This window comes from Polistes dominula, unplaced genomic scaffold, assembly GCF_049000335.1.
Source record: "Polistes dominula isolate Pdom_NZ unplaced genomic scaffold, Pdom_raw_medaka contig_25, whole genome shotgun sequence".
Lineage (NCBI taxonomy): Eukaryota > Metazoa > Arthropoda > Insecta > Hymenoptera > Vespidae > Polistes > Polistes dominula.
This window is the reverse complement of record NW_028301094.1, coordinates 4105933-4127522: the sequence shown is the minus strand read 5'-3', so window position 1 is coordinate 4127522 and position 21590 is coordinate 4105933. Positions and strand designations below refer to the sequence as shown.

Here is a 21590-nt window from a genome sequence, read left to right as displayed (position 1 = left end):
TCATACCTCGGATAAAGAATTCATAATAAAGGATGGTCTGCAACAAGGAACAGTGAATGCACCGATATTCTTTAACGTGTATAATAGCGACATATTGCATTTATATGGTATGAACGAAGAGGAAGATACATCAGCATTAGCATTCGCTGATGATTTCATAGTATATATTACAGGGAATAAACCATCTGAAATCAAAAAAAAACTAGAGATTAAGGTAAATCAAATAATTAAATATTATAAAACTTGGAAACTGAAAGCCAACCCGCAGAAATGTGAGACAATTTTATTCCGAAGGAATTTAAGCGAAATTGCCAAATCGGCAAGAAATTGGAGAGATTTTCAAATAAAAATAGAAAATGAAGAGACTGGAGAAGAAATAGAAATTCCGCACAAGCATACAGTTAAATATTTGGGAATGAATTTAGACGAAAGGATAAAACTTACCAAACATATAGACATCCAACTTAGCAAAGCAAAAAAGGCCTTCATGGCAAACTGCAGAATCTTTTATTCGAGGCACCTATATCCTAAGATCAAAGAAATATGTTATCAGCTTCTAATAAGACCTATAATAACGTATGCCTGCCCTGTATGGATGAACTTTAATGACTCAACTGCTGAAAAACTCAGAGTATTTGAAAGAAAATGTTTACGTGCTTGTTATAATTTGTACAGGTCCGCAGACACAGGATATAAAAAATATATCAGCAATGGTACACTATATAGAAAAGTAAATATTAATAGAATTGATAATTTTATTATCAGGCTCACTCGAAATTATTTTGCTAATATAAAAAAGATAGATAATAATAATCTAATAAGATCAAGTGTATACCCGAATAGACAATATCATGAAAGATCGTTTGAATCAGGATTTATTCCCCCTGAAGCTTTTATAACAATGGACCAGGATGGATTAATACAAAACCAAAACAATGTACCAATAATATACCACATTTTTAGAAATAAAGCCAATAAAAAAATTACTTATAAAGACAGAATAAGAAATAAGCAAGTAGTTAATCTTAGATACTCGACAGCATTACCAAAGAAAGATATTATGGACTTCTCAAGATTATCTAAAAAATATTGGTGGATCAGTAATGAGGATAACTCTATACAAGAATTAAAAAAAAGATATGACTTAGTAATAAGGGATAGAAAGAAGTAATAGACTCAGTTTCTCTAAACCACAAAAGTTGTGATATTAAGCATTAGTATTCTTGTACATATGTAAATAGTAGGTTTTTAAGATTCTTGTTAAGAGTTCACTATACTGTATAATTATATTTATATTTATCCTTTTTTATTAAATAATTCATATCTAAAATAAGCTAAATAGTGAGCAAAAGGTAAGATTTAAAAAATTAATATAAAGTAACGGTTAGAACAGGTTTTTTGCAGAGGGATAGTCTATTCGTAAACAGGATCTCTGTTTTTTCTCCAAAACTTGGAAACATAAAAGTGATAATCAAAATAATTGACTAAAAATTTATACTAGTTTTAGTAATATGTTACTGGAATAATAAATAAAATTAGTTTATTAACGCGTTCACTAGACTAAGTTAATAAATATAGACAGTTAGATTTATGGTATATTTTTGTGATGTATTTTCAAACACCATATATGTAAAAGAAAAATGTATTTTTATAAAAGAGAAAATAAACATCAATTAAAAAAAAAAAAAAAAAAAAAATACAAGTTCTCGACCGATCACTTAAGTCAAGCAGCACTGGGCACGGTTAGTACTTGGATGGGTGACCGCTTGGGAACACCGTGTGCTGTTAACACTTTCTTTTTTTTTTTTTTTTTTTATTCAATTTTTCTTTATAATGGTTGTCATAATCAAACTTAACATTTTTTGAAAATATCTTTTTCTTTTTTAGACAAAATCACGTACTTCAAGATTCTTTGTCAACTTCTTAACTATCTATATTAGTAATAGAACTTTTTGACGGTTCAATCCCAAAATTTCCATGAAAACCATGTTCCTCGTGAGCGACATGCTTTGTCGTACCATAACTGTTTACAACGTCGTAGAGGCTGCTAATTGTGGAATCAACGAATTAGGTCTGTTTTACCGTTTTTTGTTTTCTTTTGCTTTTTTCTTTTTTTTTATACTTGAAATTAAGATGTACATGACAAGAGCATATAGTATAATAAATTCTGTCGTTAACGGCCATACCGTGCTGAAAATACAAGTTCTCGTCCGATCACTTAAGTCAAGCAGCACTGGGCACGGTTAGTACTTGGATGGGTGACCGCTTGGGAACACCGTGTGCTGTTAACACTTTCTTTTTTTTTTTTTATTCTATGATATTCTTTATGTATATTTAACACGTTCAGTGCGTCTACGCCCCATGTTGAACTTTTCGTTCAAGTCGTTTGGAATTTTTATTGAGAAACGAAGAATTTTTTTTTAAATTTATTGTAATGTTAATATAGGCAAAAAGAAGGTAATTATGAAAAACTAAAAATTGTTATCGATTATAACGAAGTAAAATCCTACGTAAAATTTTTCCGATCTAATGTTGTCCTATTGTACTCCTTCACGTAAAGCTTTATGTAAGATAAATTTTTGAAGTGAAAACTTCTTTTGAATCGTTGTAACTTGAAACACGATAAAATGGAAAAGTGACATTAAAAAGAGACAAACATATAGGTCTACAGGATTTAGCCTGCGAGAGAATGAGGTAGAATACAGTATATAGTAGTAACAATATTGTAATAAATAAACCCTACAATTATATTCTACTCCTGATACTCTGCATTCGTCTCATTTTTTCGAAGTTTAGTTTTTTGAAGGTTTCACTACTACCGCGTTTAAACTGCATACATGTTTTTTTCTATTCCTATAAGTATAAATTTAAATATCATAAAACTTTTTAGCCAATCACATAATACGAATAATGCTCTTTTTCCTATAATCAATAGCGGCTTTATAAAATTATAATTATAGCGCGAAAAGAGTACTTCATAAAAATTCAGTTCAGCGATGATATCTTAACTTCGAGTTCTTTGTCGGATTCATAATTTTTTGTATTTTATAGTACTTTACGTTTTCAATATGTTTCGTTTAGATATCTTCGTGAAACAATTTTAACGTGCATATATGTATAAACATGAATTAATACGAATAAATCGTAAATTATATTTTTATTGCTTCAAAAGTGCTTAACTGCAATTCGATCGTTAATAAATAATTTATATTATGTTTAATAACGATGAAATATTTAACATTTTGTTGGTTTTCATAGAAAGAGAGAGAGAGAGAGAGAGAGTTATTAGTTATTTATTATATAATATCTAAAAAAATTAGTTAATTAATTCAATAGTCTAATTTATCTACAAGAATAAGGCAGTTTTACAACATGATGCTACAGGTTTAGATTCATATTGAACGTAATCATTATAAGTATTTTTTACAAGAATAAGCAACTCCCCACATTAAGTATTTATTACAAATCAGACTAAATTTCTAAATAAGATCAATATTTATAAAAATTTTGTTCATTCTTTTGGCTTTGTTTGCTCTCCGATAAAATAAACCTTGTATGATTTATAACAGTCAATTTTCGAAAATATTTGTCAGAATGCGATTAAATATGGTGGATCTCGATAATCTAAATAAAAACGTTCGATACTCGATTTGACGTGATAAGACACGCGTTTACACAGTCAATCTGTAATGTTCTTTAGTATCAAAGTGTTAGGTGGAATAAAAATGTGAAAGCTTTTTTATGTAATGCATTGATGTGGAAAATTTATTGAGTAATGAGCCGAGAAGATCGCAGCGTGCGTCGCCATCGTGAAGGTAAAAAGTGACCGGAAGAGGAAATTTCTACCGCAATTATTATCACCATCGAATACCGCAATACCACTAAAGCTATTAGGTAAAATTGCACTGAATTATTGAAATTTCCCGAATTTCAAATCGAATTTGTAGAACACACGTCTCTCTTCCTATCTTTCGGCTATTCGATCGAGTTTAACATTTTGTTATATTATTTCTTTTTTATTAAGCGAAATTATTCTAATGTCAGGACACTCCTCAGAATGAAAAAGACGAAAAATAAAATAAATAATAAATAAATTACATAAATATACAGATACGTAAAAGTGTCTCGTAAAATCGTACACCGTTATTAGATTTTTACTTGAAAACTATTGATATATAGGCGGCTCTCGATTCTCGCACATTCTACTTTTGCACAATTCGCTATTTCGCGCATTTTAAACCCATTTGCATCATGACTAGAACTAGTCTTTTTTTATTCAAACATCCGCGACATTCAACTTACGACTGACCCGGTATCACCATTCAAATGCTCACGGATAGGAAAACAAATGCTTCTTATGCGGATTATTTCACTTAACACGTCTCTTTAACTTCATTATGTATACATATTGATAGATAAATACTTTAAAATACAGTTTTTGGTACATATTTTTTTACATTCTTATCTTTCGTTCTTTCACATTCAACATTCGCACACACCTTCAGGAACCAACTATGTGCGAAAGTCGAGGGCCTACTGTAATGTGTTTAGAATTCAATTTGATATTTTGTATAAAAAATATTAATAATGTACGTTAGAGTGATCGATATACTTTAAAGGATTGATAATTAGTTGAAAAAAATGAATATTGTAATTTAAAAGCAGGGAATATAAGTTCGACGTACCGTTTTCTTCGAAATCCAAGAGTAAACTGAGATGAGTCATTGTCCTCTGTGAAAGGCAGTTAAAATTTGAATTGTCTATATGACTTTCAGAAGAATAAATTCTATTTATTATTGTAGACGATAAGACTAGTATTTAGTTCTTTCCTTTATATTTTATTTTGAATACGCTATCGATCTTAGTGAAAAAAAACTTCACTCAAAGATTAAGAAAAATAAGAAGAGTATTCTGGGAGAGCCATAAAATTCCAAACAAACTTAAGAATTATCGAGACATATTGGTGCGACGAAAACCTTTGTGCAGTGTCGGGCCCTTCGAGAGGTTTCGGATTCCTATGTAAACACATGCGATACTATAAGAAGAAATGATATTCTGTTATTCTAGACAAAGTTTCTTTATGCATAACTTCCACTACGATCTTTACCAAAAACATAAGCTGTACCTATCGAATGAACTATGGGGGTGGATTCTTCTACTATTGGTCAATAAGATTCATAATTTCTTTCCCTCTCGAAAGGGGTGTAGCTCATTTCTGATATAAATATGCGAAAGAAAGTAAGAAAGCTGCTGTCTGTATATCCGCTGTCTGCATATATCTGTCTGTATCTATCCTTAGTCTTTGATAATCAGTCTTTTATATCCGTCTGTGTATCATCTGTTATATCAGTCATTCTGCAAATCAGTCAGTTTATCAGTCATATATTTATAACTTATATTTGTAACTCTTTTGTACTTTGTATTTTTGCAACCACGCCACTTTTTGTAAACTATTGTAAATACCGCTCGACATCATAATTAAATAAACTATCATATATTTCTCTCCGAACTCCAATATATATTATTATATTATATTATATATATATATCATTTTTATTTATAACCCCATATTATAATTTTCATTAAATGTTATGTATTTGTAGCCTTTGGAAAGTCAGAAAAACAACATTGAATACAAGAACTTTCATAAAGGACAACGAGCCAGTTTACTTTTGTATTTTGAAAAAAACGGGTGCGTCAAACTTACAATACTCGGTGATTTCGGACTATAATATACATTTTTTTTGGATTAATTATCAATCAATTAAGGTAAATCGAACACGATACTATACTATTGTGGGGGTGGTGGTGTGGTGGTTGGCGTGGTTTCAGACAGACAGACAAAAATATCTATAAGATTTTATTGAATCGAAATAAAAGAAATGTTTATTATAATATAACAAAGACTTAAGTATTAAGGTTTAAGATAAAGACCGAAAGAAAAAAAGCAAGTAACCAGAGTTAGAAACCGTAACCACACTCGTATAACACTCACTCGTAACACCGAATCAAGAAGGGCCCAGGACCGCCCTCTTCACCGCGGTTATATATGCATTCACCCCACCAATGGTCCCGATCACTTCCGTTAATCATTCTAGAAATCTCCAGACTATTCCCAATCGGTCAAACAAAAAGACTTCTTCCCGATTTCCGGTTCGGGAACATTCGAGAGATTTCGGGGTGTTTACAAACGATGACATCAGCCGATATCGTACGCTTTTCTTTCTTGCCACATGCACTCGTATCCATATCGCTGCGGGCACTCACACTCATATCCATATCGCTACAAATCTTTCATCACCACTTCCATGTACACCATACACTCGCACTCTTACATATATATAACTGAAGATGAAATGACTAAATACCAATTTTCCTACACTATAATAATATTTTCGATTGTTTAAATTACAATATATTTGTTTTAACATTCCTAGTCAGTGATAATTTTGAGTTTATATATTTTCGTTTTATAAAATATTATATTGAAATTCATTAATATTCGAAATATAATTAATAATATTAATAGATATGTAATTTTTAATAATGTATTTATTATTTTTAATAAAAAAATACATTTTAATATATTTTATTTATTTTATTTATTTATTTTATGTATTTTTTATTATTCTTACTTTAATGTTTAGAGTTAGTTTTCGTTTTTGTTTAATGAACGCTTTTATTTTACTGAAGAATTTCGTTAGTTCTGCGTAAAAAAAGAAATATGCTGGCTCGCATAAAAAACAGAATTGTCGATAGGGAATCTATAATATTCAGAATATATTATATGGAGCAGTGGCATGTGGTTGTTACAGAAATACATGAGTTTCCTACTGTTCATCGAAACACCATACTCGATCGCGACTCATACTGTAAAATTGTTCCTCTTCATTCTCCACCTATCTAACCTTATTCTCTTTCTCTCTCCCTCTTTTTTTTTTTATCTCTTTTTTGTCTTTTATATACTGCTCGATACGAGCTACTGCAATATTTTTTTTGCAATAGCCCGAGGTTATTATATTTAAATCCCAGGGAGTAGTCTCGCATTGTCCTACGTTCTGGTTGATGTGAAAACTCTGGGAATTTCATATGCCGAAAACATCTGTTTTTGAAGCAAGCTCGTCTATGTTTCACTCTTTTCTTTTTTTTTCTCTTCTTTCTTTTTTTTCTTTTTTACATTTCTATATTTCGAACAATTACATGTATATGTCAAGATATCAGTGAATAGTATTTGTTATATTCTTTATCTATTTATTTCACATATAGCATGTATTTGAAATTTCAATTAAAGCAAACTTATTTACAGATAAATTTACAAAAGAATTTCATAATTTTGTTATAACGTGAAATAATAAAATTAATTAAAAAGTAAAAAGTGTCAAATAATTTAACTAAAATTACTTTCATTATAAAACGAAGTATTAAAATTATTTAAAGAATAGCATTGAATAGTTTTAATGAAATTTCGTATGCATTTTAATGTAAACTTTAATGTAAGAAGAAATATACAATATATACATATATATATATACTTACATATTTTTGTTCTCCCTGAATAAGAAACAAAAGGCCAAAATTTGTTTCGATGATTTTGGAAAATCTCGTGTATCGTGTATCGCGTATCATATATCGTAAGCAATACGATATGTTGAAATATGACACGTCGTCTAATCAATATCAATTTCGATTATTCGACTACACGAGGCATCGATTGATCGAACGATATTCGATATATAATATTGCTTCGATATTCCCAAACGTGTTTGACTTTTTCTTGATCATTTGAAATTATTCTGTGAATAGATATGATTTAAATGTTGTTTAAGGTAAAATTTTAAATCCTTACTTTTCTATAAGTGACTATAATAAGCCAATATTAAATGCTATATATTATACTACTAAAGATGAGACTATAATCATTCGATCAAATTCTTTTTGAATGAAGCATTTTAAATGAACGTAATATAACTTGATATTTACATGGCAACCAACATTTTTTACTTTCATGTATATTCATTTTTAATTCATTCCATATATGTTACATTATTCAAATAAAAAATCAATAATATGCATAATATAGCAAAATATCAAAGGCTAGATCCTGCAGAAAATTTTGTCATAGGAAAAGGGATTCTTGTTTTATGCTTTTGTAATTTTCCTCGGAACGATTTGCTTTTATTTTGTCTTAAAAAAATTTACGAAAATAGTTGATTTGATGAAATTGCTACATTAAAAGAAACAACAAAAAACAAAAATTAAAGCAACTCTAATACAAAAAGACGTATACGTAAATATATTTTATACAAAATTACAATACAACGTTAAAAAGTATGGTTTCCAGGTCTGTTTTAAATAATTTCTCATGTTGAATCATGAAACATGTTAAATAAATTTCATTCAAAATTAATTAGAATAATATGAGAAATAATATAACAAAGAGTAAATCCATACATATACAAATATTTTCGATGATTATTAATTAGTAAATAATGATTTAGATCAAAGTATTAATAATTAATGAAAATCCGTTATAAATAATCTTATGAAAACAAATATAAATTGGCTTATTTCACGAAGTATAGATATTTAAGTATATCTAGATACACACGCATGCATTTTGAAAGGGTTGATAATAAATAACTATTGTAATTTTGTTTTATTCTTTTTATTTCCTTGACTTTTAAGAACATATATGGCAAGTAGCGCTGAAAACTATTTCTTTTTTGTTTTTTTTCTTTACACGTGTCTCTCGAAAAAATGATCTTTCGTAGAATCATAAAATGTATACCTTAAGACGTTATGCAAGGGATACACGCGTGCCTAGTTCAGGTTACAGAATATAATGCAGTTGCTTTCTAGACGAGATAGTTAGCCCTCAGGCTACTTCCGCGTTCTCCAGCTTCGCGTGTACCATAAAGCTTCCAGTAAATCGACCGTGAGCTTTTCCTTCTCTTTCCCTCTCTTTCACTCTTTTTCTATCTTTGCGCATACGCGTACATGGAAAAATAGAAAAGGAGAAAGAGAGACAACGAGTGGAAAAGTAGAAAGGGGATGGAAACCATTATTGAAATGCAGTAAATGACCGTGAGTTTCAATTGCCCCTCGACTGTGCCGGAGGAAAGAGAAAAGCGCGTTTCCAGTTTTCTTCTTCCTGCTTGCTTTCTTTCTCTCTCTCCATTTCTCTATCTACTCTTTTTCTCTCTTTCTCTGTTTCGGTCTCTATCTCTTGCTCATTTCTTTTCCCGCTCGATCGGCTATCACACGGATGGTAGAAAATTACGAGAATTCGCGAATAATTCGCCCTCGGAGTATATGACAAAAAGAGAAATAAGGACCATATAGTAAAGTGCTTGGGACATCGACTGTTCGCTTTTGTAAAACTTGTTCTTTTGATAAAATTCATTTCTTTTTCCTTTTTTTTGTAATATATAGTTAAGTATCGATTTTACGTTAATGAATATAAATACGAGTGCGGTACTTTCACGAATTTATTTCGCGATTAAAAAGAAGAAGAAAAAAAAACAAAAAGTAAGAAGGAATTAAACTTTTAGAGAATCGTTTCGTTTTGGACGATAACGTTGAACGACGTTAATGCGCTTGTCCATTGGCCGTACCACTTGAACCCCAGAAATTTACAAGGTCTTGTTCAAAGTGCCGGAAAAAAGATATCCCAAGTACTAGATCGTTTCTCGTTCGATTCTCTTCGTTTTTCTCTCATTCGAAAAACTCAATTTTTCTAGAATACTTTTCTACATTTCATTTATTTCCTTTACGAACACGTTGTTACGTTCTAAGCGTCGAAAAGTCGCATAATCGTAGAGCTCCGATATACGAGCAGAATAAAAGTCGCATGACGCGTAGGGAAAATAGATTTCTCGCGTAATAGAATATTTCATTGCTGGGAGAAAGAGAGAGAGAAAGATAGGGGTGAGAGAAAAATGAGAACAAAAGGTAGCAAAATACAATCATTTAACTTTAGGTAACACAATCAGGGAGACAAATGCGATATATATATGTATATATGTATATATATCGCGTTTCTCATAGCTATAGTAGAATTTCAATGGAGCACATGATATTCGGCGATTCGCAGACGTCGGTAACGAAATTGGACTGGCGTGTCACTGGCATACCAATAAGCGATACGTGGAAAATTCTTCAAGAGTGCTTTATTTTCTCTGAACACACGACGAGGCTCGATCTGTTCGCGAGCGTGTATTTATCAACGAACTTTTTCCGACCGACTTTTTTCTGACTCCCCTCGTTTCTTTTCCTTTTTTCTTCATCCCTTTTTTTCTCTCTCTCTCTCTCTCTCTCTTTTACTCTATAAGTAGGTATATGTTAACACGTAAATATATATATATATATATATATATATATATAGATATATATTACACACGAATTTGATCTTTTAAGTGGTACTAGTCGAGGACTTGAACTCGTCATTATTTTCAATCAAACTCGCACGAATCCGTGATGCTGCTCGATTTGAAGAACTCCTGATATATCTTCTATCCTACTTGGAAAAGCTTATTAATTGACGTTCGTTTCTATTTAATATCGTAATTACATATTGGATGAGAAAAAATAATAATAGTAATGAAAGAGAGGTAAACAGAAAGTATAGTATTTAAGTGTTATTATATAATAATCACGTAATTTGATGAAACACTTACTATGTTCTTAATGAAAAGTGTCTTACATCAGTACTTTTAAAAAGTTTTTGACACAAGTCCGAATGAAAGAACGTTAATGGAATATCTCTTGTAGATTGAATTTCTTGAAATTGAAATTATTAAAAAAAGAAAAGGAAAAAGAAAAAACAATAAAAATAAATATTCCCTTTTTCATTTGTATATTCCTTTCTTTACTGTGACAAAGTATTTGTTTCAACAAACCTTCAACGGTATGATTAATCGTCTACGAGGACAGTTTAATTTCATCTTGGAAATGTAACATCACGAGAATGGGACATTACGTTATTATTTATCACTTAAATCTCAAGCTTTTCCTTTCCTAGTCATTCATTCGGATTCAATTGTGTTTCGTTTTATTTATTTATTGAATTTTATGTTGTCTTCTTCATAATAAAATCCTCATACGATATATAGATATTAACTTATTCATCAAAGAACGTAATATTCGATCATTCCCAACGCAACTCATTAAAATCAGTTGCCTCTTCCTCGCACTTTTTTCCCTTTTAGTATCGTATTAACGAGGATAATAATGGGTCCGGCATTTCGCGACTTAATCAACTCGCAAAGTGATCCTCATCCTCTCTACTCAGCATTTTTTTCATCATTAAAAGAATGCGTAATAAAAGGAAAACAAATATCAATAGGGAAAAGGTTTTTCGAAGGAAATGAACGGTGATAAGGAAAATGGGAAACGTAAAATTCGTTTCGTCTGTCTTCTCTTCGCCTCGCTCCACAGGGAAAATAACTCTTTATCGAATGGTACTTGAATTAATATACTCGATATTAACAGTTTCTTCTTTCCCTTCTCACCGAGCAAATAATACTAAAGATACTTATCCAGCTAGGAACGGAAAAAAGCTTTATTTCTCTTTATATCTGTTTCACCCTCTTTATGTCTACTTTACTTATTCTCTCTTTTTATCTTTACCCCCTCTCTCCCTCTCTCTCTCCTTCTCTCTCACTTTCCTTCTTCCCTTCTCTTCTTTAGTCATTAATTGGTGTGCAGTTGGCTGCACTCTTCTCTCTTTATACGTGTTTACCGCGAAATCTTATTACCATCGTAGAAGTTATCGTGATTTTTCTCTCTATAAATATAAGTATATATCTTTGATAAGTCGGTAAACAAGTAGTCATCGATATATCGTATATTTGTGATTCGAGACGATTAATGCGATCACACCGAACTTTTCCGAGACAACTTTCTTTTACTTTTCAATTTTTCTTTATTTATTTTGTAACGTAATTTATCTTTTAACGTATGCGCGAGCATCGGAAAATTGATGACAAGAGCGATATATCCTTCATTCTCTTTCGATCGTTAAGTTCTATATATGATAGTAATATTCGATGGAATCAAATATAAAATTGCTGTTAAATTCATAATAATAATGAACTTTAAAACAAGAGGACTTTATAACGATCCGATGAAAATCAACGGTATGCTTTGATGTTATACAAATCTTCTTTCAATATAACTTTTGAACTCATGTTCGGACATGAGATTTTCAATTTAAAACGATCAAAATATCGTTACGCATTCGTTGAAGCTTTTCTAATTTTTTTTCCAACGTATCAACTGTTAGCTTGTTTTATACAATTCAGTATAAATTTTCTTTTGATAGAATTACAAATTTTATAGTTAATTATTCCATTATCATTTATACATTGGACTAGGATATTTGTAAAGTGAATTTTTCAATGTTACATGGGAAATCATGTTAAATATTGACGAGATCGTTCAGTAAAAATATTTCGAATTAGAGAAAAAGTCATCCTGATGCAAACGGAGAATTGCGATTCGCGAATATTCGTATAGAGTGATTAAATTTTTAACGAGCGTGTCGTATCTACGCTTCTTTAGCGTAATCCTATACCTATGTAGAAAGCTAGTAACGTAGACGAGCGATAGTCGATATTCTATAAACCCCAAACAGTACCTAATGGACTCTCTTGGCATATACATACATATGTATATATATATGTATGCTTCTTGTAAAATGTCTAGTTTTTTTACGTATTACCAATTTATTTTATGAATTACCTAAATAATACAATTTAATTGTAACATTTATATATATGTAATATATTAACATGTTATATATACATATATTTAATATTACTGTATTGCATATACAGGTATGCATATATGTATTTTGTAATACATATGTAAGATTGAACGCACGCATGCATATATATATATATATATATATATATATATATATATATGCGTGTACACGTACGTACACATATATATGGTATAAACGCATCGATGCTTTCGGTAGCCCCTTGCACGACTTGCTTGTGTGTCATCGATACGCTTGTACTATGGGATACTGCGTCTGCAAAAATATTCTCTCGAAATCTCGACATCGTAGCAACAGAAACAGCAGCTTCGCTCGAGGCCCCTCGTATTGTTCTGTGAAAATTCTCGTTCGAGTTCGTATTCGGACTCCGACATTTCGAGCGCTTTTATCCTGTTCCCCTCCTCCCTATTTCTTTTTTTCGTTTTCTTTCTCTTTATCTCTCTCTCTCTCTCTTTTCGACCGATCGAATCGAAATCTCTAAGGATCCGTTCGTTGACGAGTAATCAACTATGCGTTACGTTTCCAACATTTCCTGTCGACCTTTTCAAAAGGTTCTTACATTATTCGTAAAACGCATCTGTATGTACGTCTTACTAGTATCTTTTATTTATGCAATAATGTTACGAGATAAAGTAACATATGCAGAAATAAAATAGAGAAGGATAGAGAAAATAACGTATAAGGTACTTACTTACTTATTTGTACGTTGAAAAGAGGAAAAAAATCTACGCAAATGTCGGCGGGGGGTGTGTCGCGTATTTATTTGCAACTACATATCTAGACTATGTAGATGTAGATAGATGTATGCATGTATATGTATATGTATAACATAGTAGGTGCGGTCTTCGTAAGTGATTACAAGCGGTACCGGAGAGCCAGCTCGCGTTTATCAACGTTACGGTGCAGTTTCCCGGCTGTCTCCCTTCCTTTGCTATTTTACTTTTCACCGAGCTTCGCTACCGACAAATTTTCTTTGCTTTATTTATTTTAAACCAACGATCTCTATGACGTTCACACGAATTATCTCAATATAATAATGAGAAAATCTGAACAAATACTAATGATTTAGATTTTTTGTTTATCTGACTGGTGCTTTTTTCTTCCTTCCAGATCTATCAAGTAAATTTATTTATTTATTATACTTATCGATCGATTATATATTTTCGATGTTACAATTGTGCCAATGATAAATCATGAAAAGCATAAAACTAACAGATTGATTTTAAGTAGATTTCATTTTCTATTAAACATTCGCTAACGGCGAAAAACATTGGCGAGGATCAATTAAATTTTCATTGATTTTATACGAAGTAAAGCGGTCAGGGTAATCGGATAATGACATTGAATTTAATACGGATGTAATGCGGATGGCCTATGTGGTAAAAGCTCATCGACGAGAAAGTATTTCTGGTATGGAAATCGGAGGAGAATAAAGCGTACTGCCGTATTTTATATTTATCGCCATATAGCACCGTGGATAAAGCTTCGCGGTATTTCGACAGTTCGATAAATTTCGATTCGTCGTTGGTTGTGGTGATGGTGGTGGTGTTGGTGTGGGTCGCTTTTGCAAGGTCGTTCGTGCATTCGACCGTGCGATCATCGCCATTGCTTACCGTGTAACTCGTACGCAGCAAATTTTCTATCATTATGAGAATGGGAAAGGGTTAGGGGCGGTTCTTCCGGGGAACCTTGCCAAACAAAGCAGGGAATTTCGCTTCTTGCTGGTAGAGCCTCTATTATTTTCCAGATTTACCGACTAGATAGGCCGGTTTCCTTAGTAGACCGGTGTTAAGGTGCCTGTAGAAGTTCATCTTTCTTTACTACTCGTATTTTCTTCCCTCTACCTTTTTAAAGCGATCAAAAGACTATGTAGAAAGTCGTTAAATTTATGATAAGAATGCAATGCAAACTTCAAATAGAATTTTCGATCGGTAGCATTTTTATATTGTACTGTTTGTGGTTAATTTAATGGTATCGCTCGCGTGGCTCTGTGTGTGTGTGTGTGTGCGTGTGTGCGTGTGCGTGGTCATAGGGAAAATAAATAGCACTTTTCTTTAGACGATATTAGAGCTACGAAGTTCCGAACAATTTCGAATAATAGATCGTTTGCAACTATATTACATCTCAATTATTAAATACTTGAATTTGTATTTTGATTATTTTTGTTTGTTTGTTTCATCGTATCATCGTATATTTGACGTATATATTATATATTTTCGAAATAACGTTTTTCACGGTCTTTCGATGAAACGTATTTTCTCTTGGTATGTTTGTATATACTAGAAATACATAGGATAATCGAAGTTAAATATTTTCGAGGGTGGTTCTCCTCGTGTATATATAATTCTGGAGGTAATGAGCTCTCGCGTGGGCGAATGTTTTCTTTAAAAAATTGATAATTCAGAGATGAGTCTGATCTCGAGTATAGGCTGTCCTACCATTGCTAGGGTCTTCTTTACATTTATTATGTATGAGCCTGATACGTGGAATTGATTTTCCCTTTAAAAATGACCTGTAATATTCAGTATGCTGTGCGAGCCCTTTAGGGCATCAATTTGGTATAACGTGCGTTTCAAATTCATGCATGAATAATAAATCCGTGTACACCTACCGGCAGTAATATGTACATGCGGGTCGGTAAACGAGCGATCGTACTAAACTCAACTTTTTTTCCCCTTCTTTCTACCAGCCGACGATGCGATCAAGCTGGATCTCGCATGAAATGATATTAAAATGGCATACCTTGCCGAGCTCGCGCTCGTTTTCGAACAATGTATTTCTCCGTTAGAATAATAAGTACGTGTACACATACGTACGACGAACGTATCCTGCTTGTGCTGCTTGCTATTCCGTAAACTTCGCAGTACGCTTCGAATAATAAATCCGTGGGATATTACGTACCATGGGAGAGCGAGAAAGAGAGAAAGAGAAAACGAAAGGAAGAAGAAAGAGAGAAAGGAGTATCGCCTAAATTAAAAAAAGGATTCCGCGAAAAAGTAGGGTGGTCCGTCTTCATGAGAGAGAAAAGAAAGAATACTATGAAGAAGCTAAGATTGTACGGTGGTGAACTTAGAGAAAAAAAGTGGTGAAAAAAGAAAGAGAAATAGAAACAGAAAGAGAAAGAAAGAGGTAAAGTTCGCGTGACGACCGCAAGAACCAAGAGAGGATTTTGAATTTTCAACACTCCATCCTCTCTTCCTCGGTACAACTAACTTTTGTCTTTGAAAGTGTATGTACATTAAAGTCTTTGTAGGTAAAGCCAGACTTCTCCAAGCGGACTCGTGCATCTTGCATCAGTAGCTCTAAGAGAAGGAAGAGAAAGAGGAAAAGGAGAAAGAGGTAGAGAAGGCAGTTGGAAGGAGGCCGACCACGCGCGTTGCCTGATATCGCGGTGTTTCCTAATTAACTCCCTGGATTTCCTTCGCGCATACGGCCCGTTGCAGTGTCATTATCCTCGTGCTATGCTTCTCGAAACCTAGTTCCGCTTTTAAGCTGAAGAAGCCGAGAAGCGTTAAGTGCATCGATTGACGCGTATACCTTACCCACTTGCACATAAGTACATGTATATAACAACATTCATATACATGGACAAGTACATTCACGAACGCATTTATGTATATATATATATATATATGCATACTTACATAGGATCATGTCTTGCGTGCACGTCCGACTTCGTTTTCCAAAGTACGATGTACCTACCGGCTCAGTATTCGCCTCTATCGCTTTCGACTTTGCACGCCAACCTGGGTTCTCAACGATACTTAATGGATGTCTGCGGAATACCTTGACACCGAATTTCCGCGCTTTAGCACCGTCGTAGATTTGCGTTTGAAAATTTGCTATGAGATTTAAAGAGTGTTCTCATGTGTTTATATATATATATATTATGTATGTATATATGTATACATATGTGCGTCTATTTATGTATACATGTATGTGTGTTGTATCACTGCTACCAAAACGCTATCTCTCTTTCTCTTACTATTTCGTTCTTTAACTTCGTTAGGTTTTATTAAATAATAATGTAGTAATTAATATGCGGAACAATGCGCGGACGGATAATAAATTTTGACGTGAAACTCGAGATATTTCGTGGGATGCTCGTAGCCCGAAAACACGAGTTACGTTCGTCCGTTCGTCGTTTTAACTTTTTTTCTAGAATGAAATATTTTTCATACCAGCAGAGAGACGTGTACCTACGCTACCCGGTCATTCTTGGGCACGATTGAAGAAAGAAGGAACATTTTTTTTTCTTTTGACTCTCTTTAGAATCTAATGGTTCAGATGTAAGACGATAAAAATTGTAAAGCTCACATTGCGTTGAACGACTGCGAAAAGGAGGTAGGTAGATAGGTACGTACGTATTTGATTCTAAGGGTACTTGATTTTCCACTCGATTACGAATATCCACGAGAATATATATTCGATATTTCTAAGGATGGATTTGTAGGGATAGGGATTGGGGAGTGGAACGAAAGGTTTTCAGGGATGACCCGTTGGTAGTTCGAGGACGGGACGATGGTCCCCGAGGCACTTCACCTATCGTGCTGGTTTCATATCAGCCAACTTTAAAGCCGCCGTCAGATATAAAGTTTATGTTCTCCTCTCGTGACTTTCTCTTTACCCCGTTCAACGGCGACGTTGATATTACTTGTCACGAGCATAAATTACTATCTTTTACTTCGAAGTCCCGTTAAATATAATCTCACCCTGTTCGTGACCTCATCTTTATTCGTTCACCTTTTCTTATTAAGAAAAAAAGTTCAAAGGATCGTAAGTGTCTTCTCCCATTGTCGTACTTTTTCAACTTTATATTTTTATCTTCATTTATTTTTTTTTATTGTTACTCTCTCTCTCTCTCTCTTTTTATTTTGCTTTCTTTTTATTCCTTTCTGTATTTATTTTTTACGAAGTGATAAATTTGTTTAATTTTCAGATCGTAACGTTTAATATTCATTTCGATAGATTTTAAATTATCGAATAAAAAGGTGATTCGAGAATAAAGGTACAAATAAAATCGTTCACTGTAGTATATCCTGTTAATGAATTTCGAAATATTTTTCTATATTCATCTAATTGTGCTCATACATTCCTTCATTTCATTAATTAATTTATAATATTTATACGCAGAGAATTTATCTGTAGGTAGATAAATAATATACGTATACATAGTATGAGAGATATTAAATAGTCGGATTCTTGCGTGTCTTGGTTTAAAAAGAGAGAGAGAGAGAGATAGAGAGAGAGAGAGAGAGAATAATAATACATAGGTAAATACATTCGTGCTTATACACGTATAGGTCTCATCGTTATGTACAAATCTCTCGCGAATCGCTTTCAACACCGAATTCCAGAAAGTTTGTCGACTAAACAAAACTCTCGGCTAAACGTTTCTCCATCCTACCGGAAACCATTAATGGTTCCTGCAGAGTGAGAAAGAGAGAGAAAGAGAGAGAGAGTTACCTCTTGAATTTATCGTATTAGCTTCAGAAATTACATATTTCAAATCATAATCTCATTACTTTCGTTCGTCGTTCCTACTTAATTGGAAATTTTATAAATTTCCTTTTTATCAAATCGAGGCAAAACAATTAGATAAAATAGTAACTTTTTTCAATTTTATTATCCTCATCAGCCATCGTTTAGAGTAAAGGGTAGTCAATCTAGTCTCCATCGTCCAACTAGTAGGCGATTCCAACTTTTTATGGTGGGCAGTAGAGGGTTTGTCCGATGTTGAAGCATCTGAGGTAGATCTTCGATAGACTTTTTAGTTTTCATATTTAATTTCGTTTTTTATTTTCAATTTTAAAATAGCTTCCGCACTAGTAGAAGATATATCGATGGGGGATGCAGAAATGTAGCATTAAATTAAATTTTCTGTGTATATATATATAAATAAAAAGATAAATTTAATATTTTAATTAAACCTCTGATTTACACAAATTAATAAGCACTTTGCAGTTGCGTTAAATAAAGTTATTGCGAAATCGGTGAATGCATAAGAAAGTTTAATTACAAATAAAGATAAAAAAAATATGAGTTAAATATAAAAAGGTTAACTACCCCTGGTTTAGAGTCTAGACGATGGCTTTTATTTCGATGATTGATGTTTAAAAAAAAAAACAAAGAAAGAAACGAAAAATATCATGAAGGTATCATGTTACGACGAGACACAGATAAATAGATAAATAGATAGATAGATAGATAGGTAGGTAGATAGATAGATAGATAGATAGATAGATAGAGAAAGCATAGATGAAAAAAGACGGGTGCATCGAGTCGTCGTTCGATTACTTTTGCAACATCGTACTGCAGCTGAACGTAGGGTTCGTTCACGTTGGACGTATGGAAAGTATCTGTGTTTCGGCGACAGGGCGTGGCAGCGCGAAATTTGATCTGCGCTGATTTGCAAACGATCGAGGACAATCGTCAATAAAATACTCGGAAATAGGATACTCTTGTCTCACCGTTTGAGATCCAGGCAGTCTGGTTAAACGAATGGATGGATGGATAGATGGATGGATGGATGAATGGATGGATGGATGAATGGATGGATGGATGGGTGGATGGATGGATGGATGGATGGATGAATGGATGGATGGATGGATGGATGGATTGATGGATGGATGGATTGATTGGGTATGCGTTTTATATATCTACTGTCTATTACGATCGATCTGTTTTCTCTGTCTCTCTCTCTCTCCCTCTCTCGTATTCTCGATGATACTTGCAAACACACGAAGTAAGTATTCATCATAGTACGCGAAAGGACTTTGAAAACTGCAACGGCTCGCTTAATTCGAAAGCTCTTACCGGATGCCATAGTTCTTAACGCGCGAGTTCTACACTCTACCCTTTACCCGATTTTCAAATACGCTGACAACTTTCGTTACGTCGATCATATCTCGACCTAATATTTCTTTTTCATTTTTCGTATCGAGAATACTTGCAAATAGAATTAGTTTGACATCGTTCGTTATTTAATTTTGGTTTTTATTTACAATTAATTTTTCTATCAATTTTTCTTAAACTTTTTCTACTGCTAAGATTGCCATTTGGGATGGCAATTGTGTTGTGATGTAATATTTTCAATATTATAATGTTATAAATAATTGGTCCAGTTATGATTGCGTTGAACGATTTAGAAATCTAATAAAATGAAAAGAAAATTTTCTTTATTAAGTTATATTTGTTTTTCTCTCATTTTGAAAGGAAATAGTAAAATATTAAGGTACCCCGAATATTTTCGTTATATTTTCTTTAGCAAGATTTTCACAGCTCTAGATCCTCGGACGTTCACGAAGGAGAGAATATATCCCTTGCATCGTTTATGACGGGTTTCTGATTCGGAGATGAGTGTACGTGGGACGCATAAGATAGGGTCTCACCTCGGCAAATCTGCACGTGACCTTAATACGGGTTACCGCGCCGTCCAGATTCGCACGTTCCCACGTGCATCCTAAAGTCTAAACACTCGTATATGAGCAGGAGCTTTAGGTGGCCACAGTGTCTCTTTCTCTATCTACAACCCTTCTTCTATCTATCTCTCTTTCTCTCTCTCTTTCTCTCTCTCTCACTCGTTCAACTCTCGTATCCCTTTGCTATCGTGTATGGAAGCTGCCTCCCAGTGCATACGCTTTCCATATATGTCTATCTGTATTACGTATGCAGTCGTTTCCACAAATGACTAGTCACGTTCAAGATACGGAGTCAACGTATTTCCACGATTAATTATCTCGATACTTTTTCTTTTTCTTTTTCTTACGCTTATTCTCTATCTCGATTCATTTACAAATTATCACCAATAGAAAACTGTATAAAATATATAACTAATATATATATATATAACTAATAAGAAACATCAGACTTTACGATGAAAGTACAAAGTAAAAGGGAAGATAAACGTTGTACTTTTACGAACCTTCTTGGACGGCCATACCTAGGATCGAAATCATTGGAATATCTACAGGCATCGACGATGTTCGATGCTCGCTTGGTCAGTGGCTGTTGTTTTATTCAAGAAACTGAATATTGAAAGAAGAGTCAATATCAGCCATCCGTTTCCACGCTGGCTGAAGGGACACTCGCGTTTCGTATCCTCGAGAGTGCTTATATGAATACATCCGGAAACGTCTGCATGGAAACGCGTTTCAACCCTCCCCTCCTCTGACTCATCCCTCTCACGTCAACTCCAGCCCTTCTCTCTCCCTCTCTCTCTCTCTCTCTCTATCTATCTATCGATCTATCTATCTATCTATCTATCTATCTATCTATCTATATATATGTTTATCTCTTTCTCTCTCTCTCTCTCGTTCATATCTCCTATCACCCGATCCCGGAGGTCGGTAGATGCTTGTGGATCCTCTGGGAGAAGCAAATTAGTTGCTGGGTTAATAGATCCTCGTCTATCACAAGCGATTATCATCCGACTCGTCATCGTCTTCGTCGTCCTCATCCTCATCCTCATCCTCGTTCTCCTCTTCGTCCTCTTCCTCGTCGTCGTCGACGAGCAATTCACTATTGGTGGCTTTAATGGCACCCGTCCTCTCAGGTTTACCTTCGGAAACACATAGAGTTTCTTACTGATGACGATAAAGATGATAATACTTCACCTTGATAAAACTTTTCCTTCGAAATTAATTTTATTTGTTAGATAAAGAGGGTTGAATATTTGTTTACGTTGAAGAAAATGTTTATGATAATGTATTTTTTATATCTGTCTTTTATATTAAAGAGAATTTATAATTTTTAATTTAACGAGTTATGAATCAGTAAGATCATTTTGTTAAATTAATTTAATAAT

At 33.2% G+C, this 21590-nt stretch overlaps 1 non-coding gene across 1 annotated transcript; it reads left to right on the top strand.

Moving 5' to 3' along the window:
• Positions 1–2172: 2172 nt before the first annotated feature.
• LOC149031222 (5S ribosomal RNA) lies at positions 2173–2291 on the top strand. Its single transcript, XR_016177920.1, has one exon. It is a non-coding gene; the product is annotated as a 5S ribosomal RNA (ribosomal RNA).
• Positions 2292–21590: the final 19299 nt, after the last annotated feature.